Here is a 26,139-nt window from a genome sequence, read left to right as displayed (position 1 = left end):
TCCACCAACAGCTGCCATTAAGACTCACTCCATTTGAATGAAAGGCCCATGAGTGCCGGCACCCCCGGACCTCAGTAAACATTCAATGCCTTTAGAAGCAAAGGGGACAGAAATAATAATTAAAAAATACAAACTGCTGCAATTGCATTAGTCAGTATCTGAAACAGAGACATAGCTTAGTGTTTCAAATGAAACCCTTTGGAGAACTCTGCATTGTCATAAAGGGTCATCCAAAATGGCAGATTTTTTCTTCAGATGTCTTGGCCTGATTTACATTTTTTTGCTAGTAGAAGTGTCTCAGGATTGGATCCAAGAGAGCTCCACTTATGTCCATTTCAGGTAGAAATTGTACATTTTTGAGTAATTTCAGGTTTTGGATGCCTTGATAATCAAAACGCAAAACTGCACATTAAAAAACTGCACCGGGAAGGAATCTGCAGCTCATGCTCAGAGATTCACTACTGCTCATTTAAGAACATAAGAAATAGGAGCAGGAGTAGGCCATAAGGCCCCTAGAACATGCTCCACCATTCAATAAGATCATGGCTGATCTTCGAACTCAACTCCACTTTCCTGCACTATCCCCATATCTCTTGATTTCCCTAAAGTCCGAATATACTCAACGACTTAACATATACAACCCTGTGGGGTAGAGAAATCCAAAGATTCACAACCGCAAGTAAAGAAATTCTTCCTCATCTCAGTCTTAAATGGCAACCCTTTATTTTGAGACTATGGCCCCTAGTTCTGGACTCTCCAGCCAAGGGAAATTACCTCTTGCCATTTAGTGCATTCACATCAAACTTTCCAATAATGACAAGGCCATTTTAAAGACAATATTCTGTTTTCCTTTCTACCCTACCAATTTTTCCTTATAATTTGAAGATGTTGACTTATGCTGGGCTAGGGTTCCACAAGCACCAGCCATCCTCCAGTACCTCATCCAAGTGGCTAATTTTCACATTTGAGCTCAGACAGTTGACATTGGCAAGTTATTGGGTGACATCACAGCCAAAAATGAACTTGTCCTAATCCAACATCCACTGTCCATGGTTGGACAACAACCAGAAAAGGGAATGATGGAGAATTTCCCCTCACTGGGTAGCACTTTTGCCTCAGAATCAGAAAGTTGTGGGTTCAAGTCCCACTCTCAGGACTTGAGCACATAATTCTAGGCTGACACCCCAGTGCAGTGCTGAGGGAGTGCTGCACTGTCGGAGGTGCCGTTTTTTGGATGAGACGTTAAACCAAGTCTGACCTCTCAGGTGGATGTAAAAGATCCCATAGCACTATTTCAAAGAAGACCAGGGGACTTATCCCTGGTGTCCTGGCCAATATTTATCCCTCAATCAACATAACCAAACAGGTTATCTGGTCATTATCACGTTGCTGTTTGTGGGAGCTTGCTGTGTGCAAATTGGCTGCCGTGTTTCCTACATACCAACAGTGACTACTTTTCAAAAGTACTTCATTGGCTGTAAAGCACTTTGAGACGTCCGGTGATCGTGAAAGGCGCTATATAAATTTATTTCTATTCTAACCATGCTGAGGTTTATTGCAGCACTATTATTACAGCCACCCTGGCTGAGACCAGCTAACTCGTACAGGCATCCCAGTGAGCCTGCGACCTTCCCAGTCTGTACTGCCCAGCTACTCACTGCCTTCACCAATCAATCCAGCCACCTGGGAGCTCTGTGCCAGGAAGGGTTCTCCTAATCAGCGCCCATAGCTTTGGCGAAAAAGGGGCTTCCACCAATCTCCTGTTGAAGTTACGGCAGCCAGTCGGGAGAACCCGAAGAAATTCCCAGTGCTGTGTATTTCTTAATTATGCTTGCGGATCCATTGTGATATTGCTCATGGTAAGTCGGATCAAAGCATTTTCATGAGGACTGGGTTGTGCAGTACAATATAATGCACAGTGTTTCTCTTTAAGATCACAGAGTCTAATTATAGTTGAATAGATACAGGCTCAAAAAGTCAGAGTTTATTCAGGTAACTTTTCAGATTGGAAAGTGCTTGGCAGTTACAAGTCAAAAGCACACAGTATAAAAAAGTAGACAAACTGTTTTTAAAAATATATTAGATGGATATTCTTTCTTCTCTTTATAATTCCCACTCTGTCCTTCCCCTCCCTGATTACCTGTTTCCTAACCGTAGCTAGTACTGTTCTTGAGATAGGCTTGAGGACAGTGCAGAGTAATCTCCCTTCACTCTGAAAATCATAGAATCATAAAAATTTACAGCACGGAAGGAGGCCATTTCGGCCCATCATGTCCGCGCCGGCTGACCAAGAGCTACCCAGCCTAATCCCACTTTCCAGCTCTTGGTCCGTAGCCCTGTAGGTTACGGTACTTTAAATGCACATCCAAGTATTTTTAAAAATGTGGTGAGGCTTTATGCCTCTACCACCCTTTCAGGCAGTGAGTTCCAGACTCCCACCACCCTCTGTGTAAATAAATTTCTCCTCATATTTCCTCTATACCTCCTCCCAATTACTTTAAATCTATGCCCCCTGGTTGTTGACCCTTCTGCCAAGGGAAACAGGTCTTTCCTATCCATTCTATCCAGGCCCCTCATTATATTATACACCTCAATCAGGTCTCCCCTCAGCCTCCTTTGTTCCAAAGAAAACAGACCCAGCATCTACAATCTTTCCTCATAGCCAAAATTCTCCAGTCCAGGCTACATTTTTGTAAATCCCCTCTGCACCCTTTCCAGTGCAATCACATCTTTCCTGTAATGCGGTGACCAGAACTGCACACAGTACTCCAGCTGTGGCCTAACCAGTGTTTTATACAGTTCAAGCATAACGTCCTTGTTCTTGTATTCCATGCCTCGACTAATAAAGGCAAGTATTCCTTGCGCCTTCTTAACCACCTGGCCTGCTACCTTCAAGGATCTGTGGACCTGCACTCCAAGGTCCCTTTGTTCCTCTACACTTCTCAGTGTCGTACCATTTAATGTGTATTCCCTTGCCTTGTTAGACCTCCCCAAATGCATTACCTCACACTTATCTGGATTGAATTCCATTTGCCACTATTCTGCCCACCTGACCAGTACATTGATATCTTCCTGCAGTCTGCAGCTTTCTTGTTCATTATCAACCACACGGCCTATTTTAGTGTCATCTGCAAACTTCTTAATCATACCCCCAAGATTCAAGTCCAAGTCATTGATATATACCACAAAAAGCACTGAGCCCTGTGGAACCCCACTGGATACAGCCTTCTAATCACAGAAACACCCGTCAACTATTCCCTCTGCTTCCTGCCTCTCAGCCAATTTTGGATCCATCTTGCCGCTTGGCCCTGGATCCCCATGGGCTTTTATGCAAAATCATATAAGGAACTGCAGGTACAAATACTGGACCATTCAGTGACTATGTTACATAATTAGTTTGTGCAGTAGCATCAAAAGAAAAGTCTGAATCAAAAGTAGTCATATTATACTACCACCCTGTTCAACTTTAAATAATTACAGATTTACTGCTCTTAGCTCTCAATAACTTTGATTGGAGCTGATGCACCATAATTACCAGTGACTTTAAAGGATTAGGGACCATGTAATAATGGATGTTCTAGTTAAGATGCCCCCTCTACTGAGCATGAGGACACAGTTCAACCTGCTCCCATGCCTATGAACAGATGGATGAAAGTACACTAAATGGACCCTATCTCTGATTTTGCTCACTTCCCTCGTTGTTCATGAGAGGGAACCACGCTGACTCACTCTCCAGCTTTCCTCCTCGCTCAGTTACAAAGTTCCACAGCTGAGCATCTCATGCAGTGCTGAACACTGGGAGTGCACGGAGAGTGTGATCAGGCACCTTAACCCAAGTGCTACCACTCTGTGGGTTAAACACGGCTACATTAACAGCAGCCATAAACTACAGTGCTATGTATAAACTTCTAAAAATTGTTGCATAATTGATAGATCTGCTTTGGGAATAATCCAGGGGCATAGATAAAGTGGAATTATGACCAGCCATTATTTAGTTACTAATATATTCTTTTACATGAGAAAGTAGTTATGGTTTATCACAAAATGCTGTATATTTTTCTGTCAATTTCTAATTTTACATATGATCTTTATTTCTAAGTATTTGAATCCAGTGACTTCTAGCTATGCACAAATGACATGAAAGAAAGAACCTAGGATGCTTAACAAGGGGAGAATGTGAGGTTCTATTGCTTCTGTTTTAATTAATAATAAGGTAGGAAACGTCAGGTTGAAAATCCTAGCTTACTTTGATGCCTGCGGTCACCCATTGCCCAGGCTCATCCAACATAACAGCATAGGAGAGGTTAAAAAAGGGCAACCAGCAGTCGTGGAACTGTACCCTGGTATAAGTCAGCATTTTCAGGAGGGGAAGAGAGAAAAATGGGAGGGGAGGACGAATGGAGATTTTGTTTTTTTTAGAGAAATTAATTTACAGAATTAGGGCACTTTAGGTTTAAAACCAACCCCTTGGTTCTACGTTTAGATACAGGTCAAGAATTTACTAGCTTCCAGTTTGCCCACTCCCTTTTTATTTTAAGAAGTCTGAATATGTTGTTGCTTGCATCTTTGGTTTCCTTGAGCCTGTTTTTATGGTGGTACTTTAAAATCCAACATCTCTATCATGTTGGCTCAGTCGGTAGCACTCTGGCTTCAGAATCCGGAGGTTCTGGGTTCAAACCCCATTCTGGGATTTGGTATTATAATCATAACTGACAATTTTGTGCAGCTGAAATCTGATAGATGTTGGGCTGTCCAAGGTGTTAGCTGAAGGAAATCGATGGGCTATCCCGGTACTCTCACTTAACCAACACCACCAAAAACAGGTTAATCCCTTACCTCATTGCAATATACAAATCATTTTACTCTGCCTTCCCCATACATCCATTTCCTAATGGCTCAAGTGGAGCATAAACGCTGGCATGGACTGGTTGGGCCGAATGGCCTGTTTCTGTGCCGTATGTCCTGTGTAATCATAATTGGAGATATGGCAACTAAATTAAATACAACATTCCACTATTCAACTGGTATTACCTGGTTAGCCTGAAGGACACTTGAGATGACCCACTTTCTATTGCTTTGTTTCTGTCCCTGTTCACACTAGAATTTCATAGCAGAATATCACTCTCTTTACTGTGTCAGCCTTAGTTCAGTGGTAACAGTCTGAACTGTGTCAGAAGGTTGTAGGCTTAACCTAACTCCAGTATTTGAACTTATAATCTAGGCTCACACTTCAGTGCAGTTCTGAAGAAGCAATAGATTGTGGAAGATCCCGTTTTCCAGTTGAGACATTAAATGGAGGTCCCGTTCGCTTGTTTAGGTGGATCCCATTTTCGAAGAACAGGGAGTTTTCCTGGTATCCTGACCAATCAAGTGGCCATTCAAGCGGCGCCACCTTTTGCTGCTGTTTGTGGGACCTTGCAAATTGAATTCTGCATTTGTCTACAACACAGTTCAAAAGTAATTGATGGTGAAACATGACCAGAAATCGGCCATTCAGCCCCTCGAGCCTGTTCAGCCATTCTATTAGATCATGGCTGATCTTTACCTCAACGCAATTTACCCGCCTTTTCCCCATATCCCTTGACACCCTTACCTAACAAAAGCATATAAATCTCAATCTTGAAAACTTCAATTGACTCAGCATCCAAACTTTTTTTGGGGGTGGATTGGGGGAAAGAGTTTTTAGATTTCCACTATTTTGTGGGAAAAAAAACTTCCCGATTTCACTCCTAACTGGTCTACTTCTAATTTTAAGATTATGTAGGAGAAATTGGAGTCGTTTGCGACACCCGTTAACGCCCGGCGCTAAGGGGGAGCAGGGCGCCGCTAACAACTCCCGCTATAATCCACAGGTGTTTAGCGGTGGCGGTCGCACTCCACTCCGCTGCCGATGACGACAGCATCACCGTGCTCAGCGACCCGTTTTCGCCCCGCAGCAAAGATTCTGGAGCGCCCCCTGAAGCTGTGCTGGGCGATGTCAGCGGCACCTTCAGAGGGCGTGTACATGGCGGCTGGCTGCTCGTGGGGCACTAGTTAAAGGGGAGCGCAAATTTAAATTTGTTTTTTTTTTTTTAAATCGGCCGACTTACCTGTCGCGGCCTGTTGCCTCCTTGCCACGATCTGGCAGCCCGGCACTCCACTTGGGTGTCGGGCTGATGGTATGGCAGCCCGCTCCCTGGTGGTCCAGGTAGGGCCCCCGCAGAGTCTGCAGCTTGGCCCTCCCCTTCCGCCCTCTGCTTCTGCCCCCTTAGCGCCCCAGAGAGAGCGCAAAAAAACACGCTCCACTTCCTCTCGGGAACAGTAGTCCCAATTTCGCAAGTGAGGTGGGACGTCCGTGCCTGGCACAGGGACTCCCGCCTCACGGATGTTACCCTCCCCCAAACGGGGCACTATGCAATCTGCCGGACTATGTCCCCTTGTTCTGGATTTCCCCTCTACAGGAACTAGTTTCTCTGTATATATCCCATCCAATCCCTTTATTGTTTTTAACACCTTGATTCGATGACTCCTTAACCTTCTAAACACATGGGAATACAAACCAAGCTAATGAATTCTATCCCCATAATTTAACCCTTTAAACCCCAGTATAATTCTGGCGATTCTGTGCTGTATTGCCTCCAAGGCCAATGGCCCGGATTTTCTGGGGCCCATGACGTAGATTGTAGATGCCCTGCAAGTTCCGGGTTTCCGCATGCACGATAACCCGCAACTTGCGATCGGTCAAGTTTCAGATTGAAAGCACTGCGGTCACATCCCGCCAATGACAGCATGTTCCCTTTACCCCTTCTGTCTCCTGCCTCCCAACCTATTACAACCCTCCAATTCCGTGCGCTTTCATTTTTGATCATCTTGTCCCGAATCTGGCGAGCTTTGGAAAATTATGACCAATGCATTTGCAATTTCCTCACCTATTTCTTTTAATACCTGGGGTGGAAACCATCAGGTCCTGGAGATTTGTCTAAGCCCCTCGGGATATCTGGAGGGCGTGCAAGGGAGTAGATAAATGCAAGTTCTTTCTTTATTTCTCCAGTTGTGATCACATCCTCTCTTTGTTTCTGTGTGTAGTACATTCACACCATTTGTACCTTCACTCGTTTTTTTTATAACCTGAGGAATGAAATTTATGAACTGATGAGAATGGTCCCATGCCAATCTATAAAAAGCACATGCGCAATGTACACTACAGACAAGTTTGGAGAGTGTCTGACACCCTCCAGACATCACACTTCAACGTGTCAAAAACATTTTAAAAATAAAGGCACACTGCTTTTTTTCTCGAACCAGGAATTTGCAAGAACTTAGCAACCTGTTAACTTCTCTCACCAAACAGTAATGAAACTCAAATTAACTTCATGATTTATCTAGAGAATTCTCTTGCAGGAAGAACCCATGGCCTTAAAGGGACGGGCCAGGTTAGTAGCGATACATTAAAACAGTGCTCCAGACTAGGCATGAGCGATGTCATGAGAGATCAGATCTCAGATTTATAATATATACAAATTTAAGGATTTCTTGCTGCTTTTATAATTTTTTCCATAACAGAGATATTGGTACTTGGATTTGAAAAACAGATTTAAAAATTCCCACAAGTGTACCATATCTTTTGACTGTAAGTGACAATCAGGAGCCTTTGTACAATAGTTAAATCTGAATGCTTGGCCAAACAAATGGGTTTTAAGGGGAATTTTACGGGGAGAATAAATAGAAAGGCGGAGGCTTTTAGGGAGGAAATGCCAGAGAGATGATTGAAGGTTCTGCAACCAATGATGGGACAGAGGATGAGGGGAGAGGGGAAGGAACAGATGCCCAGACTCAGAGGATTGGGAGGCACAGGAAGAAATGTTGGACTGAAGGGGATGGCAGAAGTACAATGAGGTGAGGCTGTGCAGGGATTTGGAGATGAGGTCGAGGATTTTAAATTCAATGTGTCAGGAACAGGGAGCTAAGTAGAAAGGGGGTGATGGGCACAGGTCAGAATGTGGTCAGAAATGTTCGAGACAAGTTGGAATTTAATCCTGAGATGACAGTAGCATGGCTTAGGGTTTTGGCAGTGGCAGGGATGAGGTGGGGCAGAGACAGGCAATGCTGTGAAGGTGGAAATAAGTGGTCTTGGTGATGATTGGGACAGAGATTTGAATCCCAGCTCTGGGCTGAACAGGGCACAAGATTGCACACAGTTATGTCCAGCCTGAGTAAGTAACGAGGGAGGTGGATGGAATCAGCGACAAGGTAGTACAGTTTTGTCAGGGCCGAAAAACTGGCTTTGGTCTTCCCTGCTTCCAATTGGAATTATTTTCCTAATATACCCTGCAAAAACTTTATAGGGTATCAGCTGTTTTTGCATAGATACACACTTCTCTCCGTCCTTATTGTAGAACAATCCTTGGGAACCAAGTTTCTGTAATGCTCATCCAACAAGCATGAAAATGGGTCACGGTGATTTAGCAGACATGTACACATTGAAGATGACCATACTTACAAGAAGCAACTACCTTTAATAATACATATTGTGATACAAGACCGAGGCATCCAAATGGGAGCCATTTCTGGCTCACGCAATCCCAATCTCATCCATGAAGCCGTGGAAAATGAATTCTATTTGTGCTTAGATCTCTTATTTACTGATTCTCTCGATTTGCATTTTGTGGGACAGCAGTTTTAGAAAGGTTAGTTCTCAGTCTGTTGCATACCTGATAAATCCTAAAATAGCACATCTCGAGATGTATTAGATTAATTAGAACATTAATTGAAACTTTATGTTTCACCACAAGGTTCCATAGTAAGCACCTAAGCAGCCCACAAAAACATCTTTCTATTAGGCACTTTACAGCCTTCCGGATTCAACATTGAGTTCAACAATTTCAGATCATAACCTCAGCTGTTGTTGACGATTCTGATATTCCATTTACACCTCTGCTAGACCCATCTTTTGTTTCTATACTTGTCCCATTACCGTCTCTACTTGCCTTGCACCATCATCCCTTTTGTTATTTAATCTCTCCTGCTTCTCACCTCTTCACAGACCTTCCCTTTTGTTCTTTCCTCCCCTCCATCCTTTCCCTGCTCTTGCTTAAAACCGGTTACATCTCTTAACCTTTTCCAATTCTGATGAAGGGTTGTCGACCTGAAGTGTTAACTCTATTTTTCTCTCCACAGACGCTGCCTGACCTGCAGAGTGTTTCCAGCATTTTCTGGTTTAATCTTGGGTTGTAAAATTGTGTGTGAACTGACCTGAAGTGAAACACAGTAAGGCTACCTCCTCCAGGGAGTCTCACTCCTCTTTACTCTCGGTTCAGGCTGGGCTCCAACTCTGGCTGCAGCATTTGGGAAATGAAATTTGTACTGTGATGCTGATATCTGAGTGTTCATCATGGCAAAGGATGTTAGCAATACATTCCATAGTACTAACATCCCTTAACCTGGTGAGCACAGAAGTACTTCAAATCAGTAGTAGATAATAACATACTTGAGGTCACAAAAATTACAAATATTTAAATGGTGTTAACATGGAATGATCTGATCTCTACTTTGCTATTTAATCACAGCTACCGCTAGTGTTATACAGTCACTGGTTAAACCTATTAACCTTTCATCAGTCTCACTCACAATTTTATTATTTCTTTATGGAATATAATTATTTCAATTAGGCTCTAATGGGCTGTACTGTCTATTTCTATAACTTGTTTCCTATAATTCATACGGCGTACACGCTTTTCAAACACATCACATCACTTGACTCCTCTGCTGTTTTATCTGCAGCCGATACAAATCAACTTGACCCGAGGTAACAAGTACGAGTCTAGAAATGTGACCACTGTCACATGCTTTCTAGAATAAATTTGATTTGGTTTAACTTTTCAGGAGTTTTATGTTCTGTTTAAGTATTTCCACGTCATCGATACACAATACCTCTTTTCCCTCTAAAAGGAATTTCTTCACTCAGAGGGTTGTGAATCTTTGGAATCCTCCACTCCAAGGTGCTGTGGATGTGGAGTTGTTGAGTGTATTCAAAACTGAGATAGGTAGATAGGGGAATCGGGCAGGAAAGTGGAGTTGAGGTCAAAGACCAGCCGTGATCTTACTGAATGGCGGATCAGGCTCTCGGAGCCGTATGACCTACTCCCGCTCCTAATTCTTATGTTCTTATGCAAGATAATAAACGGGCATAATTTTGTACCACTTAAGAATAATCTATTGGAGGCTGAACTCCAGGACATAGTCGACGTATTTACTGAGGCGTACGAAAGCATGGGCCTTACGCTAAACATCAGTAAGACAAAGGTCCTCCACCAGCCTGTCCTCACCGCACAGCACTGCCCCCTGGGTCATTAAGATCCACGGCGCGGCCCTGGATACCGTGGACCACTTCCCGTATCTCGGGAGCCTCTCATCAACAAGAGCAGGCATCGACGACGAGATCCAACACTGCCTCCAGTGCAGCCTTCGGCCGCCTGAGGAAAAGAGTGTTTGAAGACCAGGCCCTCAAAACTGCCACCAAGCTCATGGTCTACAGGGCTGTAATAATACCCACCCTCGTGTTTGGCTCAGAGACATGGACCATGTACAGTAGACACCTCAAGTCGCTGGAGAAATATCGCCAGCGATGTCTCCGCAAGATCCTACAAATCCCCTGGGAGGACAGGCGCACCAACATCAGTGTCCTCATTCAGTCTAACATCCCCAGCATTGAAGCACTGACCACACTCGATCAGCTCCACTGGGCAGGCCACGTAGTTCGCATGCCAAGCACGAGACTCCCAAAGCAAGTGCTTTACTCGGAACTCCTTCACGGCAAACGAGCCAAAGGTGGGCAGCGGAAACGTTACAAGGGCACCCTCAAAGCCTCCCTGATAAAGTGCGACATCCCCACTGACACCTGGGAGTCCCTGGCCCAAGACCACCCTAAGTGGAGGAAGTGCATCCAAGAGGACGCTGAGCACCTCAAGTCTCAACACCGAGAGCATGCAGAAATCAAGCGCAGGCAGCGGAAAGAGTGTGCGGCAAACCTGTCCCACCCACCCTTTCCTTCAATGACTATCTGTCCCACCTGTGACAGAGTCTGTGGCTCTCGTATTGGACTGTTCAGCCACCAAAGAACTCACTTCAGGAGTGGAATCAAGTCTTCCTCGATCCCGAGGGACTGCCTATGATGATGATGATGATGATTTAAAAATAAAAAGTAATTTTCTTTTTACAACCCAGTTACGATTCATGTCTTTAAAAATGTTTGCTTTCAGTAGATTCTGTGGCTGGACTGTGTCCCTCACGACCCGGAAGCTGTGTTACTTTGTGGCTCAGACATGCTTGACAATTACCCTAATTGCAGTTAACCGAGTAGCAGAATTTACCTCTGCCCTTCCCAACTTTTAGTTACTCTGGAATATCAACATGCAGATCTGGCCTTTTACAGGCAAAACTCAATCGCAGTATTTTTTTCACAATTTGAAGAAGCCTATGATCCGGACTCGGATTTGGTGTTACTGCTAAATGGTCCTTTGCAAAGTTCACACTGGATCGTTTCACTCTCTAAGCTCTGCTCCCATAACATTCAGGAAATAGTCTTTTGTCAGTTTAAATCACAAACAGCCCATTAAGCCACCCTCCGGGACTATCATGTGTGCGTTTGGAATCTTCCTGCTTCCTGAGTCCAGTAGTAAAGTTTGAGTCTGGTTACCTCATGTTGTTCTTTACAAATACTGGTCTCAGGATCCAACAGCAAAGTGCACACTATGTAACAGCCATATAGTTCCTTTTGATTTCTGCATTTGCAATGGCATCATGTTAACAGATCAGTTCTTAGGATGTTCAATTACTAATGAAGTTAAATGGTCTAAGAATTGCTTTAAGTACACCCAGACAAAAAAAAACAATGCTTCAAGAGATTGTACTTCGAACAAGAATAAACATTTCCCATCAACACAGTTACATACAATCTAGTTTGCAATATGAACACTCAATCCAACCTAGGTTGCAATATCAAGGACCTATCACCATTAACACCTTCATGTCTGCATGCATAAGCAGCAACCTATAGCATCACTCAACAAGCAAAATGGCCAACAACGCAATGCCTATGCTGCTTTTATACTGCGATTGTGCTACTGGTTGCTTCACACATCATAGGGCAATACCAAAGTAAACTCGCCCAGATTCAGAGGCCTAGGGCTGGCAGGGGTCTTTTTAAAAAAAAATTGTATCTTCTCAGCTGCTGGCCTTAGCAGGCCAGTCAGGCCAGTATACTTTAATGCTGCGCGAGACCTGTGCTTTGGAGCAAGCAACAGGAGTGCACTAGAAAAGCAACTTTTAATATCTCAAATAGAAACACTTAACCAGGATCAGGATTCTTGTGGGAGGAAGGGGGACAGCTAGCTGACCATTTGGATATGATAGACAGTATAGAACATAGGCTGACTTTAGTTCAATTAGATTTTAAAATATGGATATTCATAACAGGATGCAATTTGAGCTTTCATTACATAAATTAGAAATGAAAACTGGTAATATGTCTTTCAAAAATATAATTTTTTTAGGGGTGTTTAACTAGAGATTGAAGTGGCAACATGTTATAAAGGGGGAACCCAAGATGCATTTCCGAATAGCTTAAAAACAAACACACAGCCCACTTTCCTCATTCATGTCACTGGAATTGCTCTTCACATCATAAACATGGGGTTTTCCACAAAATCTCCACTGCCAGGATGCCTCCAACCAACAGTTTTAAAAATATAAAACACAACAACACACAAATGATGGAGGCATCACAAAGTGTGCAGACAACGCCATTATAATATTTAAGACTATATAGATAGTTAATTGAATACCATTACTCTTTAAGCCTCAGTGATTAACTGTTGGCCTACTTTTAGGGTTTTTTTTTGCTATTAATAGCAAGTTGTGGTCGATTGCAAAAAAAAAGGCGATAACATCAAAAAGTGGGTGACAGCCTCAAAACAAGAGCGCGTTGGAAAATCTGTATTGGCTTGCTTTGTGCAGTAACATGCTTTTATAGTTGTGGGGCTTAAACGACAATAGATTCCCCACAACCACTGCAACACTTTGGTTTGTGAGACAATTCTAAGTAGGGATGTTGAGGGGAAAGCTTTGTACAGAATCCCTGTAAATGTATAAATTGTTGATCAGCTGAACAAACTGTGGTCACCACACTCAAGAGCTCTTTCACTAATTCTTCTACAATCCAGAAAAAAAAGGATAGTACTAATTGATAAGATGATTATACACTCCTTCTGAATGCATTGTGGTTTTGTTAAGTATTGATAGTTTGATTAGCAGTACTACGGGACATATTTTGCAGTCAGCAGATTTTCATCCCCTACAACGTGTATTTATATAACGCCTTTAACGTAGTAAAAGATCCCAAGGTGCTTCACAGGAGCATTAGGGCAGATGATCAAAAGCTTGGTCAAAGAGGTAGGGTTTATGGAGCATCTTAAAGGAGAGGTAGGAAGGCGGAGAGGTTTAGGGAAAGAATTCCAGAGCTTGGCGTCTCGGCAGCAGAAGGCACGGCCCCAATGGTGGAGCGATTAAAATTAGGGATGCTCAAGAGGCCAGAATTAGAGAAACGCAGATTTCTCGGAGGGTTGTGGGGCTGGAGGAGAGTACAGAGATAGAGGGGCGAGACCAGTTAATGGAAACAAGGATGACGATTTTAAAATGGAGGCGTTGTTTACCCGGGAGCCAATGTAGGTCAGTGAGTACAGGGGTAACGGGTGAACAGGACGTGATTCAAGTTAGGACACGGGCAGCAGAGTTTTGGACAAACTCAAATTGAGGGGAGGGGTGAAGAGAGGTGGTGGTGAGGTAGAGCCGCCATGATCTCAAACCTGGTCTGCCAGAAATGAAATTCAATAAATATAAACTGCAAACTGGATTGAAATTCTTTACATTATGTGTAGTTTTAGAATGCTATTGTGTATTTACGATACAAGTTTAGTGTTGGTGTGATTTCTTCCTTCAGGGTGTCTTACTCCACTTTATTCTGGTATCAGTTTAGGCTCTGACTCTGAATTCAGGTTGTGTTTACTGTATAATTGCAGCAATGGTGTGACATTAAACAAGTTTGCACTGATTCTACAATTGTAGTGTAACTGCCTTTTTTAATATCAATTCACATGAATTGGTGAATGGGGATCATTTGACATTTTCACATTACAACAGTGACCATATTCAAAAGTACCTCATTAGTTGTAAAGCATTTGGGATGTCATAAAGTTGTAAAGACAATATAATCTTGCCCAACTTTAAGAAAAAAAACAATGTATTGCAAAGTAAACTGAATACAGGTATTGCAGTTAGCGAAAGTGAATACAAATAATTGAAGCATACTTTGGAGTTTTGTAGGAGGGCAAGCTCCTCAGCCAGGTATAGCTGTGTGTCTGAAAACTCTACTGAAATATTACAAAGTGGATTTTACAACATACAGTACATCTTCTGCACCACAAACAGTCACAATCCATGAATTCCTTCCTCCTTGGTTACCTGACAAGTTTCGTAAGGGACCGACCATTTAAAACTGAGATGAGGAGGAATTTCTTCTCTCAGAGGGCTGTAAATCTATGGAATTCACTGCCTCAAAGAGCTGTGGAAGCTGGGTCATTGAATATATTTAATACAGAGATAGACAGTTTCTTAACCGATAAGGGAATAAGGGGTTATGGGGAGCGGGCAGGGAAGTGGACCAGAGTCCATGATCGGATCAGCCATGATCATATAAAATGGCAGAGCAGGCTCGAGGGGCCGTATGGCCTACTCCTGTTCCTATTTCTTATGTTCTATTACTGTCTGTGCAATTACTGTCCTACTTAAACTGCACGCACAAGAGTATTATTCCACTCCCTTACAAATTGAGATTTGATATGTTTATTGAAAATGGATACAGTAATCAAATACACATCAATGATTAAATCAATACACTTTGAAAACATTTTGTACAGAAGTAAATACAATGCATATGAATTTTCTAGTTGTATTTTAGACCAGGATGTTATGTTTTTGTTTTAAATACAACTAAGCACATTAAAAGTAAAAATAAGGATAGTACTAGGATCTCACTACAGCATTTAGGTTTCACATGCAAGACTAACCAATTCTAAAATTCCTTTTCACTGCATATTTTGACAAAAGCAGTTCTGCAGTTCAATAATAAAAAGCCTATTTCAGGCAGACAGAACCGGATTTCATTTGCCTCAGACACGAATGCATCTTAAATCTCAAATATTTAGATTTAGATTTAGAAAGGGAATGCAGTTTGGCAAAAATAGGGAGGTGGAAAAACCCAATACAAAATGAAGACAATGCAATTTCTTCTCTATAATGCATTTTAAATGGGAACGTTTCATGAAGATTTAGTTGCCCCCCTGTATACAATAGGTCAAACAATTTTTAAAAATTCGTTCAGAGGATGTGGGCTTCGCTGGCAAGGCCGGTATTTATTGACCATCCCTAATTGCCCTTGAACAACTGAGTGGCTTGAGAGGCCATTTCAGGGGGCAGTTAAGAGTCAACCACATTGCCATGGGTCTGGAGTCACGTATAGACCAGACCGGGTAAGGACGGCAGATTTCCTTCCCTAAAGGACATTAATGAACCAGATGGGTTTTAAAAAATAATCTGATAAGTTTCATGGTCACCATTACTGATACTAGCTTTATTTAATTAACTGAACTTAAATTTCCCAGATGTCATGGTGGGATTTATAGAATCATAGCATGGTTACCGCACAAAAGGAGGTAATTTAGCCTGTCAAACCCATGCCAGCTCTCTGCAAGAGCACTTCAGCTAGTCCAACACCACCGCCCTTTCCCTACAGCACCACAAATATTTTTTCCTTCAGGTACTTATCAAATTTCTACGATTACATAATAGGAGCAGGAGTAGGCCATTTGGCCCTCGAGCCTGCTCTGCCATTCAATAAGATCATGGCTGATCTGATCATGGACTCAGCTCCACTTTCCCGCCCGCTCCCCATCACCCTTGACTCTCTTATCATTCAAAAATCTGTCTATCTCCACCTTAAATATATTCAATGACGCAGCCTCCACAGCTCTGTGGGGCAAAGAATTCCAAAGATTCACAACCCTCAGAGAAGAAATTCTACCTCATCTCTGTTTTAAATGGGCGAACCCTTATTCTGAAACTACGCCCCCTAGTTCTAGATTCCCCCACGAGGGGAAACATCCTCTCTGCATCTACCCTGTCAACCCCCTCAGAATCTTATACATTTCAATAACATTCTTCTAAACTCCAATGAGTATAGGCCCAACCTGCTAAATCTTTCTTCATAAGACAATTCCTTCATCTCAGGAATCAACCTCGTGAACCTTCTCTGAACTGCTTCCAATGCAAGTATATCCCGCCTTAAATAAGGAGACCAAAACTGTATGCAGTACTCCAGGTGTGGTCTCACCAATACCCTGTACAGTTGTAGCAGGACTTCCCTACTTTTATACTCTATCCCTCTCGCAATAAAGGTCAACATTCCATTTACCTTCCTGATTACTTGCTGTACCTGCATACTGACTTTTTGTGTTTCATGTATAAAGATCCTCAGATCCCTCTGTACCACAGCATTTTGTAATCTCTCCCCTTTAAATAATCATTTGCTTTTGTATTTTTCCTACCAAAGTGGATAACTTCACATTTTCCCACATTATACTCCATTTGCCAATTTTTTCCCACTCTTAGCCTATCTTTATCCCTTTGCAGATTATTTGCATCCTCCTTACAACTTGCTTTCCCACCGATCTTTGTATCATCAGCAGATTTGGCTAAATTACACTTGGTCCCTTCATCCAAATCATTAATATTGATTGTAAATAGTTGAGGCCCCAGCACTGATCCCTGTGGCACCCCACTAGTTACAGTTTGCCAACCGGAAAATGACCCATTTATCCTGACTCTCTATTTTCTGTTAGTTAGCCAATCCTCTATCCATGCTAATATATTACCCCCAACCCCGCGAGCTCTTATCTTGTGCTGTAACCTTTTATGTGGCACCTTATCGAATTCCTTCTAAAAATCCAAACACACAACATCTACTGGTTCCCCTTTATCCACCCTGCTTGTTACATCCTCAAAGAACTCCAGCATATTTGTCAAACATGATTTCCCTTTCATAAAACCATGCTGACTGGCCCATAATTTCCTGCTTTCTGTCTCCCTCTTTTCTTAATTGAGTCTGCATCCATCACCCTTTCAAGCAGTGCATTCCAGATCCTAACAACTTACTGCATAAAAAAGCTTTTCATGTCGCCTTTGGTTCATCACTTTAAATCTGTGTCCTCCGGTTCTTCGCACTTCTGCCAATGGAAACATCTCTCTTCTACTCTGTCCAGACCCCTCATGATTTTGAACATCTCTATCCGATCTCCTCTCAACTTTCTCTGCTCGAAGGAGAACAACCCCAGCTTCTGCAATCTATTCACGTAACTGAAGTCCCTCATCACTGGAATCATTCTTGTAAATATTTTCTGCACCCATTCTAAGGCCTTCATATCCTTCCTAAAGTGCCGTGTCCAACACTCCAGTTCAGATCGAACCAGTGTTTTACACAAGAAACGTCATAACTTCCTTGCTTTTGCCATCTATGCTTCTATTAATGAAGCCCAATATCCAGTATGCTTTTTTAACCGCTTTCTCAACCTGCCCTGCCACCTTCAACAATTTGAGACCCCCAGGTCTCTCTGTTCGTACACCCGCTTTAGAACTGTATCCTTTAGTTTATATTGCCTCTCCTCGTTCTTCCCATCAAAATGTCACTTTGCACTTTTCTGTGTTAAATTTCATCTGCCACATGTCCGCCCATTCCACCCAGCCTGTCTATGTCCTGGTGATGTCTATCACCATCCTCCTCACTGTTCACTGTACTTCCAAGTGTTGTTTAATAGGGCCCCAAATAATGACTTCATGGTGGGGCGGGCAATAATCAAGGGAATAATGGAGGCATGTGAAAAAGGAACGGCAGTAGTTATGGGGGATTTTAACCTACATATCGATTGGTCAAATCAAATCGCAGGGGGTAGCCTGCAGGAGGAATTCATAGAATGCATACGGGATTGTTTCTTAGAACAGTATGTAACAGAGCATGCAAGGGAGCAAGCCATTTTGGATCTGGTCCTGTGTAACGAGACAGGAAAAATAAACGATCTCCTCGTAAAAGATCCTCTCGGAATGAGTGATCACAATATGGTTGAATTTGTAATACAGATTGAGGATGAGGAAGTTATGTCAGAAACGAGCGTACTATGCTTAAACAAAGGGGACTACAGTGGGATGCGGGCAGAGTTGGCTAAAGTCGACTAGAAACAAGGACTAAACGGTGGCACAATTGAGGAACAGTGGAGGACTTTTAAGGAGCTCTTTCATAATGCGCAACAAAAATATATTCCAGTGAAAAAGAAGGGCGGCAAGAGAAGAGATAACCAGCCGTGGATAACCAAGGAAATAAAGGAAAGTATCAAATCAAAGACCAATGCGTATAAAGTGGCCAAGGTTAGTGGGAAACTAGAGGATTGGGAAGATTTTAAGCAACAGCAAAGAATGACTAAAAAAGCAATAAAGAAAGGGAAGATAGATTACGAAGGTAAACTTGGGCAAAACATAAAAACAGATAGTCAAAGCTTTTACAGATATATAAAACGGAAAAGAGTGACTAAAGTAAATGTTGGTCCCTTAGAAGATGAAAAGGGGGATTTAATAATGGGAAATGTGGAAATGGCTGAGACCTTAAACAATTATTTTGCTTCCGTCTTCACAGTGGAAGACACAAAAACCATGCCAAAAATTGCTGGTCATAGGAATGTGGGAAGGGAAGACCTTGAGACAATCACTATCACTAGGGGAGTAGTGCTGGACAGACTAATGGGACTCAAGGTAGACAAGTCCCCTGGTCCTGATGAAATGCATCCCAGGGTATTAAAAGAGATGGCGGAAGTTACAGCAGATGCATTTGTTATAATCTACCAAAATTCTCTGGACTCTGGGGAGGTACCAGCGGATTGGAGAGCAGCTAATGTCACGCCTCTGTTTAAAAAAGGGGGCAGGCAAAAGGCAGGTAGCTATAGGCCGGTTAGTTTAACATCTGTAGTGGGGAAAATGCTTGAAACTATCATTAAGGAAGAAATAGCGGGACATCTGGATAGGAATAGTGCAATCAAGCAGACGCAGCATGGATTCATGAAAGGGAAATCATGTTTAACTAACTTACTGGAATTCTTTGAGGATATAACGAGCATGGTGGATAGAGGTGTACCGATGGATGTGGTGTATTTAGATTTCCAAAAGGCATTCGATAAGGTGCCACACACAAGGTTACTGCAGAAGATAAAGGTACGCAGAGTCAGAGGAAATGTATTAGCATGGATAGAGAATTGGCTGGCGAACAGAAAGCAGAGAGTCGGGATAAATGGGTCCTTTTCGGGTTGGAAATCAGTGGTTAGTGGTGTGCCACAGGGATCGGTGCTGGGACCACAACTGTTTACAATATACATAGATGACCTGGAAGAGGGGACAGAGTGTAGTGCAACAAAATTTTCAGATGACACTAAGATTAGTGGGAAAGCGGGTTGTGTAGAGGACTCAGAGAGGCTGCAAGGAGATTTGGATAGGTTAAGCGAATGGGCTACGGTTTGGCAGATGGAATACAATGTCGGAAAGTGTGAGGTCATCCACCTTGGGAAAAAAAAACAGTAAAAGGGAATATTATTTGAATGGGGAGAAATTACAACATGCAGAGGGACCTGGGGGTCCTTGTGCATGAAACTCTTTTGGAGTTTATCTGGAAAATATAAAACATTAATCGGTGCCACCCGACCTGGATGACACACCAGACATTTACAAGGCCCCTTTTTTTTTCTTTTTTGTGTTTTTTTTTGCGTTTTTCTTTTTTTTTTTGGGCACTAAATTCAAATTTTTTCCTCCAGTGCCCCCTATAAAAGGGGAAGGGGACACTAAAAGCACCGGCAATTAAAACAAATTAAACTTTAAAACGTAAAATCAAATTAAAATTTGGTTGCCGGGCGTGATGATGCACTCCAGTCCCTCTGGTGCCCACCTCTCGCGGAAGGCCGCGAGCGTACCGGTGGACACCGCGTGCTCCATCTCCAAGGACACCCTGGACCGGATGTAAGAGCGGAAGAGAGGCAGGCAGTCAGGTTGAACGACCCCCTCGACCGCCCGCTGCCTGGACCGGCTGATGATCCTTGTGCATGAATCCCAAAAAAAAGTTAGTTTACAGGTGCAGCAGGTAATCAGGAAGGCAAATGGAATGTTGGCCTTCATTGCGAGAGGGATGGAGTACAAAAGCAGGGAGGTCCTTCTGCAACTGTATAGGGTATTGTTGAGGCCGCACCTGGAGTACTGCGTGCAGTTTTGGTCACCTTACTTAAGGAAGGATATACTAGCTTTGGAGGGTGTACAGAGACGATTCACTCGGCTGATTCCAGAAATGAGGGGGTTACCTTATGATGATAGATTGAGTAGACTGGGTCTTTACTCGTTGGAGTTCAGAAGGATGAGGGGTGATCTTATAGAAACATTTAAAATAATGAAAGGGATAGACAAGATAGAGGCGGAGAGGTTGTTTCCACTGGTCGGGGAGACTAGAACTAGGGGGCACAGCCTCAAAATACGGGGAGTCAATTTAAAACTGAGTTGAGAAGGAATTTCTTCTCCCAGAGGGTTGTGAATCTGTGGAATTCTCTGCCCAAGGAAGCAGTTGAGGCTAGCTCATTGAATGTATTCAAATCACAGATAGATAGATTTTTAACCAATAAGGGAATTAAGGGTTACGGGGAGCGGGCGGGTAAGTGGAGCTGAGTCCACGGCCAGATCAGCCATGATCTTGTTGAATGGCGGAGCAGGCTCGAGGGGCTAGATGGCCTACTCCTGTTCCTAATTCTTATGTTCTTATGTTAAAGTGAATTTAAATTCCCCAGGCTGACCCCGGAATCATTAGCCCAGGCCCCTGGATTGCTAAATCCAGTAAGCAAGCCACTGTTCCGGGGGAATTTGATTAAAAAAAAAGGGCGTTGGATTTAAAAAAAAGTTGCGGCGCAACATTTCAATAAAACAAGAAGAAGGAAAAAGCCCAGCTGTGAAGGTTCTCTCTCTCTCTGTGTGTGTGTGTGGGTCCATGAATGACGCGTGCGCAGTGTGCACAATCCGGGCCTGGGGCCCCGCCCCCTCACGCGTCGCGAGCGAGCTGGCGACGTCACGGCCGGCGAGTGACGCTTGCGCAGTGGGGAGGCCGGGGCCAGATAGCAAGCGCCGCTGCTCGCTGGCGGGCGGGAAGGGAAAAAAAAAAATCCGCCTCCGAGTTACGTCAGGGCAGGCCGCGTTGTCCCTCTGGCGCTCTCGCTATCCCCCTCACACACGAGACAAGTCAGAGCAACTTCCCGATTGCGCCTGCGATAAATTCGGCCACCGCTCACCTGCACCGGGCGCGTCAGACTTTGGCGGCGGGAGGGGGGGAGGGGGGGGGGAAAGTCGCCGTCGGCTCCCCGCTTCCGGTTGTTATTTTTTTTCTCGCTTTAGAATTTGGTGCCGCGCGCCGCCGCAGTGATTCCATCCATCTTGAATTTGACGTCATCCCACACTAGGGATGAGGTCATTCCACGGGCCGCTCGTCACGCACGCCGCCTGCTGATTGGCCGAGGCTGCCAGCCCTGAAGGCGGGCTCCCGACGTCACTTCCGACCCCAGCTGTCAATCAGCGCTCCGACCGGGCCCTCGCGAAATTTTTGAGGGCTTTTTTTTTTAAAGGCGAACCGACAGGTCGCTCTCTCGCCTTTTTTTTTTCGATCTATAGACAGAAATTGAAATGTGGCTGACACTCAGTGCGCCTGTGTGGTCAGTGAACAGAGTACTACACATCTCTGCTGTCCAAACTGAGCAAGCCACAGCTGCTCAGCAGGCCGGACAGCATCTGTGGGGAGGGAAACTATACTTACCGCTTCAGGCCAGTGACTTTTGGTCAGAAGTGGAAAAAGTGAGGGATGTAACGGGGAGGAAAGAGCAAAAGGGAAGATCTGTGATAGGGTGCCAGGCAAGAGTGATTAAATGGCAAAAGGTATGACCGTACAAAGCAAATCTCTGGTCTGCCTTGGGATTAGGTCGTCCCAAGCGGGCCTGAACTGCGGAGTGCAGCAATCGCCTTATGAGGCCTCTGAGCTCGGGAGGGGAAAAGCACCATCGACCAAAGTTTCCAGTTTTGATTTCTGGCCTGTGACGACCCCGTCCCCTTGCACATCATGTGAGGAAAAGCTGGGGCTTGGCTGCGATGCACTCCATGCTCGAATAGCCTGCCAAGAATGATCAGTGCCTGAGCTCACTGGAAAAACTGTAATTTGAGTGAGGTTCTCCTGGTGGAGTGGCCGATACCTGTGGGTCTGTATTCTGATGAGAATCAGCACAGGGTGGGGGGCAAAGGCGGAGTTGCGACGGAGGAGTGAGCGTGCGGGAGAGGTAGAGGAATATATTTTGATAACTAATAAGTTAGGATAGGAAGACAAATAATTCATATTAGGATGATTAATAATGGCAAGAACGATTGTCTATAACATTCCAAGATTTGTCTGCAGATAGTAAACTTATACAAAAACACCAATGTTACGCATAGTTGAAATTTCACAGCAGCCGAAGTAGTATGACTGATTAATGTCCGAACAAATATGTACAATAATATAATCCTATAACTTACCTGAAGAGACAACTGTGTAATACCAGTACCTCATCTACTGATGTCAAAAGATACTTGATGAGTAACGTATGCCTGCTGACATCACACTCAGCAACCTGAGATGATTTCATTAAATTAAAAGGTGGCAGTTTTAAGTAATGAAATATATAGAGGAGTTTAGGTCAAGTAGGTTATTTAACTTGTAACTCTTCCCCCCCCCGGCCCTGCCCCCCCTAAAGATAGTGAATGTGTTGTTAATCCTGGGTCAGTTCACATTGTTAAAAAGGGAATTGGATCAATATCTATTGAGAAAGGGGTTGTGGGTTTGTAGAGATGTTAACAGATCTGTTTGATTAACATGGAGGTTAGGAAGAGAGGAGAGAATCTGGGGAAGGGGGAAGAAACCATGACTGAGGTAGAATTACATGGATTGTGGACCGAGTGAACCAAACTGCCAATATATCTTGCTTTTTTAAGTTGAGGCAGTGATGGGATCATGGCTTGAGTCCTGATTGTTTATTTATTCTTTGATCATATTTATTGAAAATCTTAGTAACCAGTAATTAATGCCTCCATATCATTAGGTATCAGAAGTAAGTCTCCGACTAGAAACACTGATGCTAATTGTAATCCTGCACCACCATCACCTTGGCTGCAATCAGCTAACTCGGCAAGAACCAAAGAGCGAATCTGGTACACCCTGCTATGTGTGGCTCACTGCTTGATGAATCTTTTTAAAAATACCTGCATCTGTTTCAAAGGCTAAACTACCTGCTCCTCAAATAAAAACGTCTGTGCCAAATTCGATCCATGAATGCATTACCAGGAGAACCTCACACAAAATGTTGTTTATCCAACTGAGCTCAGGCACTGATAATTCTTGGCAGGCTATTCGAGTATGGGGTGCATCACAGCCAAGCCCCAGCCTTTTCTCACATGATGCACACACACACTTTCCTGCGGGGGACAGGGTCGTCACAGGCCAGAAATCGAAACTGGAAATTTCAGTTGATGGTGTTTTTCCATTCCCTAGCACAGGAGCCTTATAAGGCAATTGCTGTACTACCTATATTAACGACTTGGAAGAAAGGACTGAGTGTAACGTAGCCAAGTTTGCTGACGATACAAAGATGGGAGGAAAAGCAATGTGTCAGGAGGATACAAAAAATCTGCAAAATAGACAGGCTAAGTGAGTGGGCAAAAATTTGGCAGATGGATTATAATGTCGGAAAGTGTGAGGTCATGCACTTTGGCAGAAAAAAATCAAAGAGCAAGTTATTATTTAAATGGAGAAAGATTGCAAAGTGCTGCAGTACAGCGGGACCTGGGGATACTTGTGCATGAAACACAAAAGGATAGTATGCAGGTACAGCAAGTGATCAGGAAGGCCAATGGGATCTTGGCCTTTATTGCAAAGGGGATGGAGTATAAAAGCAGAGAAGTCTTGCTGCAGTTATACGGGGTATTGGTGAGGCCACAACTGGAATACTGTGTGCAGTTTTGGTTTCCATATTTACGAAAGGGTATACTTGCTTTGGAGGCAGTTCAGAGAAGGTTCACTAGGTTGATTCCAAGGATGAGGGGGTTGACGTATGAGGAAAGGTTGAGTAGGTTGGGCCTCTATTCATTGGAATTCAGAAGAATGAGAGGGGATCTTATCAAAACATAGGATAATGAGGGGACTTGACAAGGTGGATGCAGAGAGGATGTTTCCACTGATGGAGGAGACTAGAACTAGAGGGCATGATCTTAGAATAAGGGGCCGCCCATTTAAAACTGAGATGAGTAGAAATTTATTCTCTCAGAGGGTTGTAAATCTGTGGAATTCGCTGCCTCAGAGAGCTGTGGAAGCTGGGACGTTGAATAAATTTAAGACAGAAATAGACAGTTTCTTAAACGATAAGGGGTTATGGGGAGCGGGTGGGGAAGTGGAGCTGAGTCCATGATCGGATCAGCCAAGATCTTATTGAATGGCGGAGCAGGCTCGAGGGGCCGTATGGCCTACTCCTGCTCCTAGTTCTTATGTTCTTATATAAAAATCAGGCTCACAGAGCATTAAAGATGGTTCCGTGCCCCCAGAGGCCCAGGCCTTCAGCCACCTAGGTCCCACTCTCCAGAATTCCCTCCCTAAATCCCTCCACCTCACTTTGTTAAAACCCACCTCTTTGACCAAGGATATGATCATTCCTCCTAATCTCCCATTTTGACTGTGTCTGCTTTCCTCACACTTCTGTGACATTTTTCTGATAAAGATGCTTTATAAATAGACATTACGGAATAAATGCAAGTCTTTGCATTTTTTAGTCTATCTTTCCTGTTCAATGTTATCTCTCTTACTATATATAATTAAGAAAGAAAGACTTTCATTTATATTGTGTATGCATGCCTGTTTACTGTGTGATGTCTGTAACACTGTTATGCAACACTGAATGTACCCTTATACTGTACACACCTTACCGGTACACCAGAGGGTGCTGCTGCTGGAGACCTAGGGGTTGCCTGCACACAGCAAGTAACCCAGTATAAAAGGGAACTCACAGCTTGTTGTCGTCACTCGGAGCTGCAAATAAAAGACTACAGGTCTGCACTGTTTAAGTATCATACCCTGCCTCGTGGAGTCATTATTAAAGGTGCCTACATACACTACAACTGGCGACAGGAATACGGTATCACGAACTACACGCTCAACATGTCTAACCTCAGCAACTTTCAGCAATTTACAGAGGGGGAAGATTGGGATGCTTTTGTGGAAAGATTGGAACACTTCTTTGTAGCCAACGACCTGGACGGGGACACACCGGCCACACTACCGAACAAACGCAGGGCCATCCTGCTTAGCAGTTGTGGGCCCACCATCCACGGTCTCGTCAGGGACTTACTAGCCCCGAAGAAGACAACCACCTAGAGCTGTGAGGAACTTGTAACAATCATACAGGAACAACTAAAACCGAAAGAAAGCATCCTCACAGCCAGGCACTGGTTCTACACTTACCGGCGACCTGAGGGCCAAGAAATTGCCAAGTATGCTGCACACTTAAGAAGACAAGCTGCACCGTGTGATTTTGCTGAATGAAGCACTAAGGGACATGTTTGTCATCGGAATCGGCCACGAAGGCCTCCTACATAAATTGCTCTCGGCTGACATCATGGTCACCCTGCAGAAAGCAATTCGACCAGCGACTCCAGGCGAATACTGACCCAGGACTCTAAACCGGCAAGTGCAGTGCACCGCATGGATACTTCTAAAGGCAGAAATGCTGCCCCGAGTCGCGCAACCCTGAGTCCGCCACATGGGGCAAACCGGATGGCCCCGTGCTGGCGCTGTGGAGGAAACCACAGGGCCCACCAGTGCCGCTACAAAGACTATGCATGCAAAGGCTGCAAAGAGAAAGGGCACCTTCAGAGAATGTGCAGAAAAGGCTGTACTCACTGTGTCTCTAATGAGTT

At 43.8% G+C, this 26,139-nt stretch overlaps 1 protein-coding gene across 2 annotated transcripts in view; it reads right to left on the bottom strand.

Annotated features, from left to right (window-relative positions):
- LOC139275686 (zinc finger and BTB domain-containing protein 21-like) overlaps positions 1-21,594 on the bottom strand; it is a 43,028-nt gene extending 21,434 nt beyond the window's left edge. Inside the window, exons 1-2 of one of the 2 annotated variants that reach the window (XM_070892852.1) lie at positions 21,447-21,481; positions 6,909-7,107 (exon numbers count right to left, since the gene is read on the bottom strand). The gene's annotated coding sequence lies outside the window, so the exon portion shown is untranslated. Of the gene's footprint in view, positions 1-6,908; positions 7,108-21,446 lie in introns of both variants that reach the window. The other variant, XM_070892853.1, reaches the window with a different exon arrangement.
- Positions 21,595-26,139: the final 4,545 nt, after the last annotated feature.

Source organism: Pristiophorus japonicus, chromosome 11, assembly GCF_044704955.1.
Source record: "Pristiophorus japonicus isolate sPriJap1 chromosome 11, sPriJap1.hap1, whole genome shotgun sequence".
NCBI lineage: Eukaryota > Metazoa > Chordata > Chondrichthyes > Pristiophoridae > Pristiophorus > Pristiophorus japonicus.
The sequence above is the reverse complement of the archived record's forward strand: the minus strand, read 5'-3'. Positions and strand labels throughout refer to the sequence as shown.